The sequence below is a fragment of the Harpia harpyja genome, chromosome Z (assembly GCF_026419915.1).
Source record: "Harpia harpyja isolate bHarHar1 chromosome Z, bHarHar1 primary haplotype, whole genome shotgun sequence".
NCBI lineage: Eukaryota > Metazoa > Chordata > Aves > Accipitriformes > Accipitridae > Harpia > Harpia harpyja.
This window is the reverse complement of record NC_068969.1, coordinates 64,711,038-64,723,217: the sequence shown is the minus strand read 5'-3', so window position 1 is coordinate 64,723,217 and position 12,180 is coordinate 64,711,038.

Sequence of the window (12,180 nt, the reverse complement as noted above, 5' to 3'; positions counted from 1 at the left end):
GCAGGCAAAGAGCCATTCTCTGTATATAAATTTAGTGCTTTTATTCTTCATTTCTCCTTGTGGGTAGTGTGCATTGCAGGACTAGTCCAAGTGGGAATTGCCCAAAGACAGCAGCAGAACAGCCTCTTCCAGAGCTTCCGTCCGAACTGCCTCCCAGTGCCAACATCCTACACCCTGACTGTGCCAAAGCACCTTCTCCTCCACTTCTCACAGGAGCACTGGGAACTTGCCTATCCTTGGTATACAAAACACTGGTTTAGCCATTCAAGTTAAAGGTTAACTCCAAGAGTCCTTTAGTTTTGCAATGCCGTTCTCTGAGGAAATTTGTTTATTTTACTGCACAGAAGCCTCAATTCACATGAAATGAATGAATCCATTCAGCTGGGGCACCTTCTCTTCCCAGAGTCAGCCTGAAATTGGTGGGGAGAGCACTTCTGGAAGGCAATTGTCCTAGCCAAGGTCTAATCACCCCCCTGGAGGGTCATAACTCCTTCTACTACCTGTGGAGAGCAGACAGGCCAGCTAAGTTCTTAAAGTTTGTAAAATTAGGTAGCTGGCACACAAACACAAGAGGCATGTTGGTGCTTGCATCAAGACCTGGGATTGCACAGACTGTCAGGCAAGGATAGGAGAGGGCAAGTTTTGTCACCCGGTTTGTGGGAAGAGAGCTGTTTTACACGGGATGCTACCACTGGAAAATAAAACCTTTGCCTCTGGATTCAGTGTGTCCAAGTTTCTTCTTGATTCTTTTTCTCTCTTGGAAGGAAGCAGTAGAGTTACTACAGCCCTGAGTTCCAGTGGCTGAAGATGACCTAGAGAGGCAAATTTGACCAAGAAAAAAATGCATTGGGCTAAGATCATGAGAACAATAACGGACAGGGTGGGGAGGAAAGAAAATAGATTTTGAGAAGGTGTGTAACTGTTGCTTTGGAGTAAGACAAATCAACTGCATCAGTTACATTCATGATACATATTTGTCTAACCTGCTAATAAAACCTGCAATGGTAGACTTCCCACCGGCTCTCTCTCTTCTGGTGTTTAACTAGCTTTGAGGCTGTGCCCTTGGAGAGCTCATCTGAGCAGACATTTCTATCATCTGCCCTACCCTCACACCACATAGTTCTCCAGCTCCTCACATGAAAGCTTCTTTGTTAGTGTTTGTTCTGCCTTTTCATATCTAGACAATCTTTCACCTAGCCAGGGCAGGTGTAATGTCAGGCTTATTCTGTGCCAAAAGTAGCAGATACATGTTCCTGGACCAGTTTTTACATTCTTATCCAACTTGTCAATACGTACGTAATACGTTTTTATGGAATTTTTTTATCTGTACCACGAGTTGCAACATGTAAATGTTTGTGTCTGCAGTGAGTATATACTTTTCAAGGACATTTTTGGAAAAACAGGGTAAGACTTCTTAAGAGGCTATCTCCTGGTTATGCAGAAAGAGAAATTAATTTAATAGTATTACTTACACCATAATTGTAATAGTTTATGAATAAGTACTATAATTTTAAAAATATATGGTTTTATCATAGCAATGTTACATCTCCTCAAGAGATCATTCCGTAGCATTTTCAGGATTAAATCATTGTTGCTCTCATTTACGTCTTCTTACTTTTCAAAATATATCTTACATTTTCTATTGGAAACACTCATGGGGAAGTAGGTACTTCATCGTCTCTTTTCCTCCTCCTGGGTGTAGAAGGAGATGGGGACTTAACAGTGATGGTGGGACAGAGTATTTGAGCTCCTGTAATATGGCCTAGCTGTTACATTCTTAGTGGTCCTAAAACTGAGGAGAAAACTTGCATACCTTTTGAGTTAGCCAGTTCAGTAAAGCTGAAGAGATGAAACAAAAACAGACCTGAGCTTTTGTCAGAACTTTCTGAAATTCAATAGTCATTATCAAAACATTGTGTAAACGTTATAGCTCCACAGTTCCAGGTTTTGGCTCAGACTCTGATTGCACTTGAATTGTTTCCGAGTGATCAAAAGAGAAATTAATAGATGCCTAGTAAGAAGGCTCACTTTATGTTATTTACAGTCGAGTCTAATCTCAAGACATTTAGATAGCTACGATAAACGTCCCTTTGAACTGAACCTAACCTCTTCCTGAAGGATTACAGAACACTGAAGTCTATAAAAGCATTAAAACCAACTGCTGCTCAAATTAATTAGTTTTCCAGGTTTCTTGAGTGCTCACAAATGGTTTCACAAAACTTAGAGGACTACACATTGTGCATTCACATGGATATTCCATATATATTATGGGAGAGCAGCAGTTTCTTGTATTTTATTGAAAGTAAATGATCTAAAGGAAGGGGACTTGCTGTCTTAGGTATAAAGAGGCTGGATAGGACAGAGGGGTTTTTATGCTTTCCAAAGCAGGCATCTATTAATAGAAATCAGAGCCTGGAATATATCCTCTAGTGTAGCCATAAGCAATTCAAAAACATAATTAACAAATAGCCAGCGGATGTCATTTGTGTTTTAGGTTGTTAATGCCAGAAGACTATTGTTAGGGCTATGAAATACTTCGGCAACTTGCACTTTGGGGAATACAAGATTTTCCTTGGAGTTTGAAATGTGCTGCTTATTAAGTTTTGGTGGAAATTAGATTAAAACATTATCATCTCCATTGTTAAAAGTTAGAAATCTGCATCAGACAAAACCTGTTTTTTTTAATGTAACCCTCGCTGTGGACTGAAATATGATTTTTATTCTTTTTTTAATTTAAAATATAAATCTAGCCCTCATGAGTAATTGGTAGCACAACTGATTAATTTCAGTAGAGCAGCATCAAACTAAGTGCTGTATGAGTAAAGTTAATTTAAAAGTGAGCTATCAAAAAAATCCCCAGAGTGAAAGAAGAAGTCTGCTTCTGTTTAATTTATGGCATTTCTGTTCAGGTGATGTAAAATTCCACATTTGCTTTGAGCAAAACATTTAAACTTATAATTTTCATACATATTTAATTTCCGTTAAAACTGACTAGATGTTTTGGTGAGCAGGAATAGAATAAGTTGGTGCTAAAATGTTGGCGTATGCTAAAGCACTTTGTTGCACAGGAGGCTAAGTGGCTCTGTACTGAAACACTGATTTTAATAATAACAAAGCCAGAGACAGTGCCATCTTTTCCACACGTTCATGAACTGATAAGCACTTTCACATTTCTTTTCACCTCTGGAGTGCTGAGTTTACATGTTTTCTACTAAAAATGTTAAAAATGGAACAAGCTATCACACATCCAAACAAACCACTTACAAATACCTGTCAGGCAGAATTGTTAAGATTTTATATGGATTCTGCTGTGTTCTGAATATTGTGTTAATTTGCTGTATTGCTGTGATCCAAATATGAACAATTTACTTGACATATCTTAATAGAATTTTATATACTTCAGCAGAGCTTAAAGTTACATTGTCTAAGGTAAATGCAGTATAAATATTTCCATGCATTGTTATATTTTATAATGCAGGAATATCTTTTCTGTATGCCCAATTTCTGTAAAGTGGATCGCTGAATTTTCAGAGTTTAATTTTTTTAATATATTTTTTCTTATGCATATCAATGTATTTATAGTATCATTACATTGCATTTTAATTATCAGACAGTAAAAGATTGTGATAATTGTGTGGATTTTTGCATATCTTTGTGAAAATATCCAATATGCTGCACAGTGATTTTCCTGTGATACAAAATGTTTAAAAGTCTTCTAAAACAGAATTCATGAAATATTGTGTGACTATAAGGTAATGGAAATGTAGACAGCAGGATGTGTGCATGCTTATGTCAACTGGATGTTATGCTGTGAACCAGTAATTAAACATTTACAAAGGGAGACAAAAGAATGTACCTTAGGCTGAGATCTTTTGAAGTTGCATATGTAGTAATATCGAGAGTACTAAACTATTCAGAAGATGTCCATAGTGGAGTAGCTGGAAACAACACTCATGTTTTGATAGTGATATTGACAATAACGTGGTCTTAGAGCCTTGCACCCCGCGACAGACGGTTCCCTTGCAGCTGGTTGCCAGTACCAACATTTCTGTATCTGTGCAACTGTCTTTGCTTGTCAAGCACCATGAGTCCATTCCCACCATGTGCGCACAGACAGGGCCATTCAAATGCTTACCACAACTCTACAAACTAATAGGTGAAGCAGCAGTAGGAGCAAATACTCTGAAAATTTGCCTGAGCAGAAGTAAGCGGGTTTTTTTTTTTTCTTGTTGCGGGGACCCTTCCCAGGAGGATCAATTAAGTGTTCATATGAACAAGGTGGATCTGGAGAATCACATCACACAAGGTGTTGCTGAGCATTTTTAAACTTCATTTACCCTGACCTGTGTTGAATAGAATGATTCTAGTAATTTAGATTTTGTCCCAATCTTCATACCATTTTGCTTCCACATGAACAAGATCTTTCTTATTTGAGGATATGCATGTTTGTGCACTAGTAAATTGCTTTCAGCCTAATGTTTAGAAGGTGCAATGTTACCAGAATAGCAGTTTTGCATAGCACAGAATGCTTGTTCGTCTTACTGACTGGCTGCAAGCAGGTCAACATATACCTCAGAGAGCCTCCAAATGTACTTTAGATATAAAGCACTAAGAAAGCAACAATATACTTTTCTGCATATTTAACTTTGTACCATGATAAGTGAGGCCTTGTTCATGTTTACTCTTTAGTCATTACCAGAACAAACACAACTAATAAAAAGGTTAAGAGAGGCTGACATGCAAGCTATGATAGCAATTTTAGGTTTTGTTCCCATCTTGATCCAGCACAAAACCTCAGAATTACTCAGATGACTGTCTGCTACCATTTGTTTTTCTACCTTTTCATATTTAGAAACCACTGTTTGCCTCCCGAGGGCTAAAACATTATGCGGAACCCAACCTCAGAAAGTCCCAAGGCCCCTGAAGTGGATTATTTCATTAGACTGAAAAATGTACAATTCCTTAAGCCAATCTTCCTGATGTTATGAACCACCCATCAAAATGTTCACAAAAGTTGGACCTCAGAAAACGCATGGAGGGACCAAAAGGAAAGAGCTCTGGGAGTTTAAAGGCAGATGACAGGAACTTCCAAAGGATTTAGTTTGGATGTTGGCTGGACTGGATATGTCTGACTGTGCAGCTGGGTCTCATGGTAACCTAGTTCCTGGCACAGTTGAGGATTAAGACTACCCAGGAGCTTTCAGTCTAGCATATACGTTCATGTGAGATAGATTGTTATGGGTGCCACAGTTGAACTATTCACAACGTGAGCCTCAGGCAGCCTTTCCTTATCATTGACAGTCCTACAAGGACTGTCCTACAAGTGCCTGATAACTTTTACTTAGCCGTATCATGAGAGAAGACAGGTCCCTAGTAGGTGAGAGACAGTAGAGTATTCATGCTGAAAACACTTCGAACTTAGGGAATAAATGGGAGGAAGCCAGCGTGAGTGAATGATAGTACTGGGGTTTAGCAGGTCCAAACTAAGCTTCTTGAATGATTACTACCACCAGGAAAAGATTGAAGGCTGATTATCTTTGGAAAGAGACATGCCTATCAGCTGGCTGAATCAAATTAGTCATAAGCTCCTCTCCTAAGCTTTTCTTTCAAGCTCTGTGCTCACTTTATCTTCTGAAAGGCCATTCCTTTGCGAACTAGCTCTCCCAAGTAGTATGTAGGAACCTCAGCCCTCAGCAGAACATGGAAACACCTGTGTCTGTGGGACCACCTGGAGTTTGTGGTGCAGGTTTCAGCTATTCTTACTCTGAACTGCAGCCTGGAACATAAAGGCATGGATTTCGAAAACAACATCTGAATATCTGTGGCCAAGATTTTGAATAATAAAAGGCTAAAGCAAAGGTCTAAACCTGTACTCAAGTAGATTAACTAGAAACCTACTAGCTGTTAGTGTTCTAATTTCTGAAAAACAGGCCATAAAAATGCCCACGTATATAATTATCTTTGCCTTTTACAGGAGGTACTGATGTACAAAACATCAGCAAAAACCTGTCTAGTGTCCAATGCCCTCCCACTTAATGCTTCTCTTTGGGTAGTGGCCATATTTACACAATGCATATATTTAACTGTATTGATTTGGGCCCGTTTCCAACTTCTGTAAGTCAGTCATGGGAAACATAAACAAGAAACTATTTAACTTCAAACAAATCTTCAAGTGTTTGATGTTACACACATCCTCCAGTTATCTCTCCTCTCAATAACATTCCAGACAAAAAAACGACTCTGACAAGTGTAAGGCAATGTGTAAATTAACTGGAAACACAATTGCTTGTGAAATGTCATGAAAGCTGGAAAGCAGAAGGGGGAGAGCTACCGGGTAAGAATAACTGTGTAGTGCGCTGATTCTCAGACAAGTGCTTTGCCTTTTCCATGGCGTCTAAACCCTATGTATGTTGGAATAGATGTTCTATTTTAAAACACTAAGTAAATATTAAACTTCTACACTCTCTGTCTTATTGTTTGCATTCTTTGACAGTTGGCTGTAACTTGTTGCAAATTTCTCAGATGAAGTCACTTTTTAGCAAGATGACAGATAGCTCCAAAGTAAAACAAACAATCAAAACTTGTAAAAAAAGACATTTCCTAAATGTTACAGTGCTTCTCACTTAGTGCACTTTTAAGGATCAACTGATGGTAGCATTCTCTCAACTGCAAGAAGAAAAACATTGCTGTGCTCTCTGGATCTAAGCTCAAGGAATCAGTCTTTCTCTTGCTCTTGCCTTATAGAAAGTGGGGAAACCTGTGTCAAAGCACAGGCTTTTTGATGGACTGAAAGGCCATACTGCAGAACTCACTGCTGAGGCTCTTCCTTACTCATTTTATCTGCCAGCCACTTTCTAAAGAGACATGATAGCTCTGTGAGGCTTTCTTTTTGAGTCTATGTACATGTTTTAGTTATGTAGCCGTCAGCTTTTGCTTTGTTGCCTGAGCAAGGTCATGAGTCAAAGTCATGATCAAATAATGTTTGCTTTTTTTCATTATTGGTAAGAAATTAATTCTTTCAGTTAATGATTTACAAAAAAAGAAAATGTGTGAACTATGGAGGTAAACAAAACCAAGTATTACACTGATTTGTGGATGTCTCTGGGAATTTCATCTATGCATCCAGGACTCCCTTGAATACACGCTGCATTTAAGGGACAAGATGTTGGTATTTTGTAATTATAATCGCTCCAATTTTGTGGTAGAAAGCTAATCCTAGAAACCAGAAAAAAAATATTTGAAACAGCAGATTGGGAATAAGTAAGCTTTGTTCCTAGATTTGCTGCTGTCTTTGAGGGTAACCTCGAATAATCATTCATATCAGAACTTTCAAAAGCATCTCCTGATTCTGCAAAGTCAAGTATAGGTATCTAGGAACTGATTTTCCTGTGATAATCGAGGCTCCTGTGCACTTCAATAGGAGTATCAGAACTCAACATAGGAAAATTAAATGGCATGTATCTCAAACTGAGCACTACCATTAAACAGAGCTTTGATTAAAAATTGTTGTATTCCCCTTTCTAACTCTTGCCAATATAGGCAGAATGGTCCTAATAATGACCAGAAAAAAAAATTGTCAAGTCAGTTAGTGTGTTCTGAACATCTTCTGGACATTAATGTAGTTAATGATAAATATCTTTAAGAAACAGTGTTTGGCCACAATGTTTTTTTGAGACATCACAAAAGCTATTCACTTACTGACTGATTTATTTGAACTACTGATAATACAATATTATAATATGTTTATAAATTAGGCTCACCCTCCCATAATTAACTTCAGCAAAACTGAGTTCTAACCAAAGCTCTAACCACATATTTCTTCAACACTAAGCTACTATTCAATTAGTATCTGCAGCTTGAGAACATGGCCTCTTCTGTAACACAGCAATCAGGTGTGCTAAATTTTGTTAAGAGATTCAATCTACAGAACAATGCTAATGAAGTTTAAATATCTTCCTCTGTTACAAGAAATTGCCCCACATCAGTAACAAATTTCCCTTCTGTCCATGAATGCCATTAAAATCTTCCAGGGAACAAAAAAAATTGGTTTGTTTTTTCTATTCTCAATGAGTATTTATAAACGAGTTTCACATCTGATTGCTTTGGGATCATCTGCAAGAAGTGTATGGCATCAGCAATTGGAAACACTCCTAAACTGTTCTCATTTGGAAATAAGAGAGAGAGAAGTGTGACTTTAAGTTGCTGTTAAAGTCTTTAAGGGTGGGACTTATCACCCCTAACTTTAGCCATCTAAATTTAAACATCAAGTTTAAATTACTTGTCTATTCTCACACTACACTAATGGAGAGAGATAAGCACCTGCAGTGGATGATTCATACCACTTTAAGATAGAAATCTAAGATAGATGGGAAGTGCCTGTCTTTCCATTATAGAAGTCACCTAGACAACGAATTTATACAAGACACCTAACTTTCAAACAGGTAAAATTAGTTGAAAGAAATCCCAAGAAACAACATACTCCAGAACAGGAAAACCATAGAAGAATTTGGCAGGGAAGACAGGGAAATTACTGTCACCTGATTATGAGACTACAAAACTAAAGCAATAAAGTAAAAAACAAATCCTGAGACTATCCTTGAGGAAAGAAGAAATATTAAGAATCTTTTCCAGCTTTCTTTAATAAATATCCTGATTTCAGTGTCTAACAGTGAAGTGCTGGAAGGAACTGTATTCATTATAATTTTGTAATTGCTTTACTGTATTTCATGTATTTATTCTTAGTTTGAATTTTATGCATATACAGTCAGTGGCTAGAGACACAATGCAGTCAACTGCTGTCAGCCATCTGCCTTGGACTTCTGGCCCACATGGAGGAGGAACCATGCTGGAAAGGGATTCAGACAAGGCTAAAAAAATCCTGCATTGCTGGAAGAGTAGCCAAGTCAGGTGTCGAAGGGCAACAGGACTGACACCGAGGCTCAGCACTAGAACTAAAAGAAAAAGGGGATGCTGCAGTACTGCTTCAGTTCATTTCCTGACAAAAACAGTCGTAAAATTTATGAAGCTGTTACCTCTGGCACGGAAGGGATGCGGATAACAATAAAAGCATCATATAATTTGAGAATATATTAGCTTGTCTCTCTTCTTCTGTATCTAACTTCAGAGGCATTCCAAAGAGGCTTTTGGATCTAGACAGACTCCCCATGACTTCTTCTCCTTGTTTCCTGCTTCTGACTTTCTCTGAGATCCTGGCTTGTAATCTGCTGTCCTCCTACAGTTCCTTATGGCACTGTCTTAGTGCTATCCAAAAATACATATGTTCCATAAAGAAACTGCCTATTTGCTTGGAACTGGCATCGGCATCCTGGGTGTTGCTAGATTGTACCTTCAACTCATTAATTTCCTTCCAGAACAGTTCTTTTCCAATGTAATGATCCAGGTTCAACGAGTCATTTGGACAGCTACTTTAACCCAAACTGTGCCAAATTACAGAGTTCAGGTAGAACTGAATCTCTAGGAAATCTGTGGTTGGTTTTTTTTTCCCCTGTTTATGAATTGTTATACATGGATGCTCATTTGCTTAAACACCCAATTAAATTATAAGAAAATTACTTCACAGATGTCCTAAGGTGTGTTTTGGAGCCAAGTTAATATACAGAGGTACCAAATTCTTTCCCTGCTTACCCACTTTTAGCAGTACTCGGGGCTACATAGTATATTCAAAGTCACAGTTTGTGCGTAAATTGTACCAGACTGCATTTCCTGGTGCCAGTGCTTTATAGTGTGGAATGGCATTGACCAAAGATGCACAGAAATTTTATTTGGAGTTATAGAGGAGTTTTAAGATTTCTCATGTTTCTTTTCATTTCAGACACTATTCTCCTTTTCCTTCGGCGTTATGCATGCAGACAAGCACACTAATACCTTTATTACATAACTGTTCAGAAATGCTCCCATTTCACAGGAAAGATGCATCTCATTCACACACCTTATGCAAACAAGATATAAATTGCTGCACAAGTGAGGACACGCAACATTATGCTTGAAAAGGCTATTCAGGTGAAGTCGTCATGGCCCTTCCCTGTGCCAGATAGTGAAACCCTCCCTTTAGCTTGTTTTCCTCTCTTTCTGGGACTGACAAAACACTGCTTCTTCATCACTAATGAGGAAGAGCTGTGCAATGAAAAACAATGCCCCCTTCATGTTCAAGGTTGGGTTGACCCCTACTGAACGTACTCTTATGCAGCAGATTCGATGCTGACTGGACAGTTTTTAAAGAGATAACCCAAATGATGTGAATCACATGAATAAGCATATGGGTTAGCTTAAGCTCTTGTAAACCTTTATCATCACCCTCACCTTTGCCACAATCTAAGTGCAGCTGTAGTAAAGCAGACTGCTCAGCAAGCAATAGGATGAATGAACTACAGTGGATGCTTGATTTTGATGTTTAAAAAGATACTTATTCTTCCAGCTGGAGGCTTCACACAGCTGGGACACATAAGCAGTTTGTCTCAACTGCAGATCTGTAGTCAAATCACAGGTTTTTTTCCTCAGCTGGGGTTTCTGTCCTCTCAACAACCCATTTGCAAAGCCTTTGAGAAATTAGTGACTGAAAGACCTTTGCTGACTGGTAAACTTGTGCAAAAGTTACTGGGGTAGAGAGGGGAGGCAGACGGTATGATTATATTTTGACAAGAGTCTGGACTGTGATAATTGCAGAAGATTTTCCTTTACTTAGTACCCAAATGATAGGAGTTGAAACCAGATTGTATTCCTAGATTTTTAGGCACTGAAAGACTGTAATCTTTAATTACAGTCTGAAAAGCACTATTTCTCAGGAGAGCACTAGAGTGACAAAAATTGTCTCAGCCATCAGTGGTCTTGTAAGCTATGAGTATTAGCTCAGGCTAGATTCCTGGCAAAGAACGTGCAAATTGAGAGAGGAGCAATCTTCATTAGTAGTTCACTATTCTTAGGAGTTCATTATTTCTAAGCTCTTCAAGTTCATTATTCTAAGGAAGTTTCTATATGCAGCAGAAGATATAGTGATACTCTCTAACTTAATTAAGTCAACTTTACATTAAATTTAAGTCAATTTTACAATACATTTCTTGAAAGAAAAGAGAAAGTACACTGAAGTAAGAATGGAGAACAGACATAGCAGGTAAGATGCTGACAGCCACATTTCCCTATTCCTTCCCTATTCCCCCTCCCCCTGTCTAACTCTTGTACTTTTCCTATAATGCTCCTCACTGCAGGGCAGCTTAGGAGAGTTTTGGCAGGGAACAGTCTGCTTATTCTCCCTGGAGACTATGCAGAGATCATAAATCCTTTTGGAGTTCTTAAGCCTTATATGTAACTGACAGCTTTAATGTTCTGCATTACTAAATTCTACCAAGAGGCAGTGCCAGCATGTGGAGAGAAGGCACGCATGTTCGAATTACTGGGTAGCCAGTCACACACTTTCTCCTATTGTTATTTAATGGATTTTGCAAGCAGAACCTGCCATGCACTGGAAGTGCTCCATTTGAGACACACCAGTGTCATAATTAATACTTATGATAGAAATAGGTCACTGAACTTTCTTTTGTTAAGGAATTCCTCCTTTTAATCATATTAGTCACTTCTGCCCCCTTTTCCCTAAAGTTGTCCTTTGTGTTACACTCCTTCCTCTCTTTTTTTTCCTCTTGGCATAACTGGCACCTCTTTCATGCCTTCTACTATTAGACTAAGAGGGAACCAAGTGCCAATGTTAATAATTATGGCAAGGTGATATGTGAATGCTGATGATTGTCTTCTAGAAAAAAGGAAATAATGACCTGTTAAGCCAATCAAGTCAACTGTTTAGATCATAGAACGTTCTGTGAAAATCTTTTTTCTAGCTGACTAAATAAAAGAGAGAAACCTACCCTTACATACCTTACTTCTCACTTATCTTTAGACCAGTATGATTATGATACTGTTCCAATAATGTTTTTTACTGACACAGCACTGCTCCACATGTATTTCAGAGCATTTTAATGCACAAGGAAACATTTATCCTGCATATAAAACAGAGAAAATAAATTACATGTTGCAAGTGGCATATGATTTTATTGTTAGTTACGTAGCAGATTGATGTCTTGTGTCTTCTTGTCGCATGAGTCCAAAGCTGCAAGAACCATTTGTGAAAGACACTGGAATGCTGACGTATAATCCTTGGGGTTTTTTCCACTG